Source organism: Myodes glareolus, chromosome 16 (assembly GCF_982192425.1).
Source record: "Myodes glareolus chromosome 16, mMyoGla1.1, whole genome shotgun sequence".
Classification (NCBI taxonomy): Eukaryota; Metazoa; Chordata; class Mammalia; order Rodentia; family Cricetidae; genus Myodes; species Myodes glareolus.
The window spans coordinates 41,915,253-41,924,949 of NC_142041.1; the positions used below are offsets into that span (position 1 = coordinate 41,915,253).

A 9,697-nucleotide genomic window follows, 5' to 3' on the forward strand; every position below is an offset into this window, starting at 1 on the left:
AGCCTACACTTTAAGCTGTAGACATTATGGTCTAGAGTTCCATACCTCATTAGAGGGAAGTCAGTCCCGAGGATGGAGAACAGTCCTCCTGTTGAAAATGTGTCTACTTTTGGTGCAGATACGATCTGTAATCAAAGGAACACGGGACATCTTTTCCCAAAGCAGGAGACTGCAAATCTTAACAGAGTTGCGTGGAAAATCCTATTTCATGTTTGGAGAAACTGAGACTTAGAACATTTTGCACACTAAGTTGCATAAAAAAAAGCAAAGGCCTGAGACAATAACACCTGGGAATTTTTATTTCCAGTCTGGTTTTACCTCTGAGAAAACCGTCAGTGACGAAGGCGAGAGGAGAAGATGGGAAGCCTTACTGCTTTGTTGACATGCCCAACTGCTCCCCATATTCAATTCCATTTCAGAAGAGTTTCCCTCTACAGCGGTGATGGATTCCATAGTCTTGAAGCTAGTTAGGAGGCTGAAGGGTGCTTGTGGGTACAGTGAGCTATTTTGAGTGTGCTTTTTGAAAATTGAAATTACAGGAGCAAAGTCTGTAAAGACTCAATCATATTCGTATTCTACAAGAGGAGGGACCCTCATAAATCCACAGGTATGTGCCTTAAGATGTGGGCTTAGTTAAGAGGCCTGTCTGTATGCCATTGCCGCCTTGACTGCTAAAGCATCATCACCACCTGGCTGATGATTAGAGATGCATGCGGAATGCAAGCTCATCTCAGACGTACCGAACCTCAGAATATCTTTTAACATGATCCTGGGGATTACATACATCTTAAAGTGGCATGATCATTGTGCAAACACAGAGGAGAGGGTCAGGCCTGAGTTCCATGGGTAGGATTCCTCGATGGGAAGACATTTTGCTATGGCCTGGAGATTGACACATGGAACAGGCAGGTGGATCCTACCAAGGATGCTTCCATTTGTATGCTGGAGGAATTTCCCTTAGGGAACGTGAATACTTGGTTTGGTCTTTGATATTATTTTATTTTTTTCCCTGTGTTGGGGATGGAATCCAAAACTCACTCTATGAGGCAAATTCTACGTCCTAGCCCAATACTGGTGCTCTTAGTCCATGCAAACTTCTCTGTTTTCCTTGTCTCCATTCCAGTTCACATCGACAGGGAGCTGATAGCAGTTCGCTTGTGTGTGCAGCTATTGGGTCTCATGAGAATGAATGTTTTAAGTGATCTTTGAGAGATACACGAGTATGTAAGTTTTAACAAAGTACAGCATTTAAGGCTCCAACGTAGTCTAGCTCCTGACAGTGTGCCCACTAAAATTATGAATATTAATTTATAAAGGAGGCTTTGTTTCAGAAGGATTAGCACTTTTTGATTTGGGGCATACTTAATTACCCCCTCCTTCCACTCAGAATGGAGTCATTCACATTTTAAATTACAAGTGAAGATTTAATCCTAACCCTACATCTGGCACTTCGTTTTATGTAATTGCATTTAATTTCAGGGAGAGAAATGGTGTGCGCTAAGTATGCTCTCGCTTTATACAATGTTTTCTAAGTGTCTTTGTCTCCAAGTGGAGAGTGATTCAGTCATGGACAACAGTAGTCATCAGAGGTAACGCATCTGTCTGGAGGCTGAGGAAGCGTGCAGTTCCTTCAGAGACTGGATTCCTTTAATGAGATAAGTTCAGAGTAAGTTTTATCTCTTTACTTTCTTTATAAATATGTTGTTTAAGAACAAATAAAAGCTATGTTTCTGTCCGTGCATCTCTAGCTAATGAACAGAGGACATGACATTGTGTTCTGTCTGTGAGCTCTGCCTCCTGAAATGGCAACTTTATCTAGATGAGGAAGCCCTTGAGGTTTGGTAAGCAGGATTGTGATTAACGCTGAAATAGTAACAAAAACCTTTAAAGGAAAGGGTTCAGTGAGGCTTCAAGTGATGGCAGCGAAACAACTTTATCGAGCACTACCTTCTTCTAGAAAAATGTCAGAGGTATCGGGAGTAGGGACAGTGCAATGATTTCCCATATGACAAAGACCTGAGTATAGGTTGTTCTTCTTTCCCTTGGCTTTTTTGGGAAAGGTGAGAATACTAAACAATTGCATTTACTGTATTTTGGTTGCTGCCATTACTACACCCTAAGTACTGTACTCAGGACCTGAATGCACACAGTTCTCTCAAGAAGAACTATGGTAAATTGATTGCATGCACACAGTCCTCTTGAGATACCCTAAGAACCATGGCAAGCATTTGCATGCACACAGTCTGCTCAAGATACCCTAAGAGCTATGGCAAGCAGTTTGCATGTACACAGTCCTCTCAAGATACCCTAAGCACCATGCCAAACACTTTGCATGCACAGTTATTACAAGAATGTTACACCATTGGTCTCATTACAGTTTCATGCTCATTTTAGAGTTGAACAAACAGTCTTGGACACATGTAACTTTTCTGAAGCAAACAGCTTGTAAGTGACAGAGCCCGAACTCAAACACTGGTGTTCTGGGGACCAGAGACCATATTTCAAATACTTGGACTCGTCCAGGAACTGAAGAACAGAGACGGAATTCTCAGCATGTGCCCCGCACTGGCAAGCCATTTCCCATAGTTCTCTCTCCACAAGTTAAGTGGTCCCTCTTTGTCCACCAGGTTTCGTGCTGCTGCAGCTCTACGTGTATTTCCTCGTGGTGTCTAAACTGTCCACCCACATATTCAGAATCTCTGCTGAAGGGCTAACATTTCTCTCCTTTTGTTCTTTTACTTTGTCCTCCCTTCATTTCCCCACATCAAACTAGACACGAATTGAGAGGCTAGATGTGAAAGCATTTTGGGCAGTTAGAAGCAAATCGACCATATGATATCATGATTATTTCAGAAACAGCCTTCTACATCTGTGTGATGAAACATCCTCTTTCCAATCAAGACACTTAGCAAAATTTCTTATGGAAGTCCCAGAGGGCAGAAAAGACAGGAATGAGTCTTATGAGCTGCCAAGAAGTTCCAAGTGTCAAGTCGCCTTGTGCGCGTCAGTCCACCTTAAACCCAATGATGGGCAGCTCCCAGGTCCAGGGCCGTGGGGAAACTTTGGTGGAGTGTGTTATATGGCAGCACTCAGCAGCTATTCCTGGACTAGGACATTAAAGAGTCCTGTTGCCAAGACAAATGAATGGACTGAGAATGACAGTAATGGAGACTGGATAAAATTAGGTGAACTAGAAAAGAAAGTGATATGAAGTACAGAAAACAGTCAGGAATTCTGTCTCAACGGTCTACAGAAAAAAAAAATTAGAGCTTTAGAAAAATTAGTTGTTAAACTAAGGCCCTCTCTTAGTGTGTATAACCAACACCAAGAGTCTTTTGTAAATAATATGGAAGTTCTAAATGACTGAAGATTAACTAAATGCTTGTAGTGAGTGGCTGTGAAATCTCAAATTGGATGCAATTTCTGATTTGTCTTCTTAAAATGTTCCGCCCAGATGGGTTCCCTGTGAGTCACGCCAGGCAGATCATCATCCAGATATTCTCAGATTTCCACTCCGGCCCAGCTCAGAGCCCTGGTGTTCCTTCTGGAGTTAACTTTTAGCTCTGTTCGCAGGATGATTTACCAACTGCGCAGCCCCAGAAATCTTCAGTACTGCTCAGCCCTGAGCCCAAGGGAGGCTCTCCTCCGTCCCAGCCCACACTCCCGGAGTTTTTGCTTCTTCTTTGTTTCAGCTATTAGACAGCAAGAAGGTCTTGGTCAGTGACAGTCCAAATGTCAGGGAGCGTTTCATGAAATCTTGAATTGACTTGTGATGAATTTACTTTTGAAAAATAACTACTTAAAAAAAATAAACACCTAGTTACGAGGCTTGGAGAAATGGAGGCTCGCTACTGCATTGTGAATGGGAGGCCTGTTCTGGCGTCAAGTGGATCGTGAAGCAGTTGCTATGGAGGCTCTGTTCTCCCAGCCCTTCTTTCTAATCCCCTTTCCCCCATCCTGATGCCCTAGTTTTCCAGAATCCTCGTGGTGGATTTAGGAGGCCATATGCATTGGTATCTGCTGGCTGCATTACGATGATGATTAGATCAATTATAACCAATGAGATAATTTAACTTACATACACCTTGATGAATATGTAACGTTCTATATCATGAGTGAAATTTAAACTGAGGGAAAGCTGGGAACAGCGAGCCTTGTACATATGAATGAATCTGAAATCGTGGCGGCGAGGACCAGGGCTTGTTTAAGCTAGTCTCGAATCGAATTTCCATCCCTAATCTTGTCTTTGGGTAAGGAGTACCTGAAAAGAAGCTGAAGAGAAGGAGCCTAGAAATCATAATGTTTCAGAAGTGCTAATATCCTGAAACTTCTTTTTAAAGAAGAGATATGATCCAGAGACAACGGACTGCAGAGAGATTGCGCAAAGCGTGTGGCCGCCTTTGCCCAGGATTCCTAGAGAGCAGAGACGGGGCAACTCTCTAGTGCTGTCTGGGGGCAGAGTGGGAGAGTACGTGACTGCAGAGGAAAAGGGGAAGGAAGCAAGGGATACGGCTTCCTGAGGAAAGCTAGGTCTGAGCTGTGTCACTGGAAGAGCTCTGCTTGGAAAGTCAGTTTGCTTGGGGCAGTTTTGCTGAATAAAGTATATGTTTTTACCCTCCTTTCTGCCCGCTGTTCATACTGGCTCACATTTATTCCAGGGTGTACCCGACTTTCTGCATCGTTACTGGAGAAGGCTGAGATAGACGTTTCTGCTAACAAGAGACTGAGGCCCTGGTTGTGGGGAGGAAGTGCCCCGGTTGTGGCTAAGTATATCTGAGGGACTGTTGTCTGAGGGACTGCAGACGTTGGCTGTCGGTGCTAACTACCCCAGGTAACACTGTGCTGTTGGTGAAAGAAGAGCAAAACTATAAAAACAAGGTTTAAGTGACCTAAACACAGATGTGAAAACAAATTGGATAGCCATGGACAACTCTTCAGAGTAGGTTGGGTGCTGGGTGCCCCAGAGAGAAGAGAGGGACGTGCAGGACACAGAAGTGTGGCTGCTCTCTAGATTCAGTCGTCAGAGGTGCTGTCTGCCTTGGCTTGAGACTAAGGCCACCCTGGATGGGGTTAGTTCTTTGTAGTTCTGTAACCCCGGGCACTTAGCATATGGTCTATTTACCTCTTGGTTGAAAACCAAGTCTCTCCTTGGCCAATAGCCATAAGGGCTTTGCTTGTCAGTGCCTGGACTTTCTAGAGAATGAAGCCTCCCTTAAAACCGTCAAGACAGCATGTTGCTTGGAAGATGGTATAGTGTAAGACTTAGAATCAGACAGAATTGGATTTGGATCCTGGATCTGTCACTGCATATGCCAAGAATGCCAATCTGTAGGATTATTTCTTTAGGGAGGTTGTCATTCTGCAAAAAGACAATTGCTTAGCTTTATTACCTGAGATTGCATGCTCTTCATCCCGCGGATCACAACAAAAGGATGGCGTATGCCTTGCCTGGTAAATAGTTCAAGTTATATTAATATTTATATACTTCTCCAAAAGAAAGCGAGGTGGTAAAGAGCACTGGGCTGGTAAGCCCTGGGAAATTACTTTTAAAGCCGTTTCAAGTTTCAATGTTATATGAAATAAGAAATTCTAATGAGTTAAGTGGTTTCTTTTTAGGAGATTGTTAGCTGTTCTCATGCCTTACTAAGTTAAACTGAAAGGAGACAATTGTATGGATGTGAGCATTAATTTGAAATTTTTCCTGTTTTGTACATTCCCTTCATTACTGTTCTCCATTAACAAGCGCAAACACACTGACCATATGTGATTACTCTCTAAATCATGGCCTTCTGGCTTTTATAGTCATCTCTCCAGCACACGCATGGTAAAACATTTTTTTCCCTACCAGTAGCAGTTTTCATTATAATTTAACAGGAAAAAAATACCACGCAGTGACTGTTCCAAACCCTTGTGGGAGTGCCAGCCTCTGCTCAGTCAACAGAATGTGGTAGAATCACAGCCTCAGCCAGCGCCCGTTTGAAGCAGAATTGCAGACGCACCGCACTAATTTGCTCCATTGTCCACCCTTACTCTTGAGGCAGATTATTATTTTTCATTTAATTAAGATTTGTGCCCTTACAGAGATGAGGCCACAGAGCAATTCTTCCTCGATCTGGCTTCTGATTGCGAAAGCAGAAATCCGTTCAAAGTGAAAATCAGAGAGAAGCAAACGAAAGAGCATGCAGCTACTTCCGCGTATTGGTGGCTTTTCTAATCGAGGCATCAGCTCCTACTTAAATCAATAAGGCTTTAGTGCTTTAAATGAAGTTAAAAATAGCCGGAGGTCACAAATATGTACGCGGTTAAGTAGTTTAGTGTAATGAGTTCAAACTGGCTCCTGGGTGTACCAGGTGTGGAAACGGGCTAGTAGGAAAATTTTTGCAAATAATAAGAAAAGGTAGAAAGACCAACAATCATGTGTGTCCTGCTTTCCTTTCTGTTGATGTGGCCAGACACCCCGAGCAAACGGAATGTAGTGGAGAAAAGGGTTTATGTGGCTCACGATTCCAGGCTACAGTTCCTTATTGCAGCGAAGTCCGTGAAAGCCGAGAGCGGGAGGTAGTCAGTCACATCACATCCGCAGCCACACACAGAGAGACTCAGAACTCAGCTGCCTGCTGCTGCTCCTGCCCAGCTTGCCCTTTACCCTTCCATAGGTCAGGCCCCAACTGTGACATGGGCGACCCACATTTAGGGTGGGTCTCCCCAGCTCAATTAACAATCAAGACCTCCCCCTTCCCACAGGCCTACAGGCCAACCTGAACTAGATAATTCCTCATTGAGATTCTTTTCCTATGGAAAAGAAAAGCCAGGAAAAGCAAAGATTCCTTTCCTAGGTCCATCTAGGTTGTGTCAACACTAGATTATCCTGAGATTTTGGGCTGTTGAACAAAACATACAAAATGAAACGTAGTGAAAAGTAGGAATTTAGAAAGTATAAGCTGCTTGCTGTGTTCTTGTCTGTAAAGAATATTGTTATACAGAACACACTATGTAAGAGAGACTTCTGTCTTTTGTGTGTTTATTTGCTGAGAAAACTGTGTATATTTTATCAAGCGTAGAATTCAGTATTAATTGCATTTTGATTGAAGGATCATGGAATATCTAGGTATCCCTCATCCTGACTCTCTCATTTATTATCCTAAATGTTGCCTGGGGACTTACAGCTGCTGTAAATTTCTAGGAAAAATGTAACACTAAGATAAATTTTATTCAGACTGTTGAGCACAGGGTACAGCCAGGGAAATTAATGTAAAAAGATTATGCAACTGGGATTTTCTTTTTTGTTGATTAGTAATTTGTACCTTGCAGTGAGTTAAAGAGAAAGTGATCTAGTTTAAGGCCTTTACTCTGGGGATTTGGTAGCAGAGGAAAAATTCTCAGCTCCATTATGTTGCTGACCTTCTGAAATTAAGAAATAAAGAAGTTATGGGATTTGGTATACATAGCAGAGATTGCATTACAATAACCTGATAAATAACTATGAAAAGTTTATTAACTCACTTATTAAAATATGGCCCTCTCTCCCATGCATACCGCAGTGGTGATAAAAATGAACAATATCAGAGTCCTGCTTCCTGTAACATGAGGGGGCCTGTTTGTTGGCGGGTTTTCTGTCCTGCCCACACACCCCCAGATGTTTAGTCCCAGAGACAATCACACACAGGACTCCAAAAGGGATCCTCAACTTGCATGAGAAGGTGAGCGGTTATTCCTACTTCTGTCTTTATACAGTATTGTCATTTTATGTTTTTCAGGTATTTCAAATTCTAATCACAAGTTTTACATATCACGAGTATATAACTAGAGAAAAATAGAACTACCTATTGGCTGTTGCTGATGTATTTGAAAATGGGTGCATTTAGCACAGGAAAAAAATGCTCTTCCTATTCCTCAGCAATGTGTTTGGACACACAGTTTCTGGGGGAGGGTCACTGGCTTGCTGAAGAGGAGAAATTAAATCACTGGCTATGAACTGGAGCAGCCGAAGATCATCCCTGCACACCACTCTTCACTGGGGGAGCCACTGGCAGAACTATTCAACCCTTCTTCAAACTGATGCCAAGATCACCACATTCTGATGTTTCCAGCCCTGACCAGATGATCGCGTTGGTGGACTTCAGCCCTCATAAATCACTATCTAATCAGTGATCTCTGTCTCATCCTAGGATGGAAAATTTGGAAAATCCGTAATCATGATGCGATTTAATAAAATTGTGGATGTTTGTTTGGAAAACATGTAGAGCTCTTATTGCCTGAAACACACACACACACACACACACACACACACACACACACACACGAGAGAGAGAGAGAGAGAGAGAGAGAGAGAGAGAGAGAGAGAAGGGGGAGGGAAAGAGGGAGGGAGGGAGAGAAAGAGAAGGAGGGAGGGAGAGAAACAGATACACAGACACTTAGAGCCTCAACCCAACAAGAGCTTAACTATTGGACTGGAGATATGGCTCAGCAATTAAGAGCACTGAATGTTCTAGAGGTCCTGAGTTCAATTCCCAGCAACCACTTGGTGGCTTACAACCATCTGTAGTGATATCTAATGCCCTCTTTTGGCATAAAGTTGTATGTGCAAATAGAGCACCCATATACATTAAATGAATAAATAAATCTTAAAAAATTGTTCTTTAACAGTTCTAAACTGTTCTTTACATCAATATGTTCCTTCCTTGAAAATTAAGAGTAAGGACTTATGATGAAATTATTGCTGATATTTTACCAACAAGCTGCCTAGTATTTCCAAGGTAAGATTTTGAACTATAATGATGCCCAGGGAAAGGGCTTTGACTTTATGTATTTTTTTAGACATAAAAATAGGTATTCCAGAAAACACACTTCGTGGGTAAAAAGTGTATGTGGAAAATTTGGGTTGCCACACTAATCAGCAACTCCTGAATACCACCCGGCAGGGCTTGAGGGGTCTAGCAACGGCCACCACAAGCAAAACTCAAATAAAAATGCATCTTCAGTTTGTTTTGTGAACCAGCCCTCGATATTCAGAATATGGGAAGCAGAGAATGAATGCATGAATCACTACTGTTGATTCGGTGGCAAGCAACCAAAACTGTTAGCACAGTTCTGTGAAAATTGTAACCATTCTAAATATGGCACATATACACTTTTGCTATAACCTTATGCTTTCCCACAGAAATATATATGTTAAAAGATAGTATAAGAACATACAGTCATGTTTGCAAGAATATCAAAATAGAAGTTTCTTTATCTGTGGGATTTTACTACTTCCCTGAGTGAACTTTTTTTTTTTTAATTGATTTTTATTGATCTCTACATTTTTCTCTGCTCCGCTCCCTGCCTCTCCCCTCCCCTTTAACCCTCTCCCAAGGTCCCCATGCTCCCAATTTACTCAGGAGATCTTGCTTTTTTCTACTTCCCACGTAGAGTGAATTGTTTTGATCTTAGAAATAGTAAAAGCCCAAACACCATAAAGCAATTCTAACGTATCCATGCAAAGGAACCATAGTTTGAAAGTCTATGATTCTGTGGCATCATCCTGTGGCCCTTAGCCTTTGTCCTAGATCAAAATGTGGTTTGCTAAGGCCTTTACTGACAGGGTGACAATGACTGGGCAAAGAGTAAACAACAATTTGGACCCACTTGGACAGGTTCAGCAATGATGCTCCAGAGCTTTTGACATTAGTCAGTAGTATAGTATGATGGCCACCTT

General features: G+C 42.2%; 1 long non-coding RNA gene across 1 annotated transcript; it reads left to right on the forward strand.

The window, feature by feature from the left end:
• Window positions 1–4,055: 4,055 nt before the first annotated feature.
• LOC148119572 (uncharacterized) lies at window positions 4,056–8,236 on the forward strand. The gene is made up of 2 exons (XR_015735182.1): window positions 4,056–4,831; window positions 7,758–8,236. It is a non-coding gene; the product is annotated as an uncharacterized LOC148119572 (long non-coding RNA).
• Window positions 8,237–9,697: the final 1,461 nt, after the last annotated feature.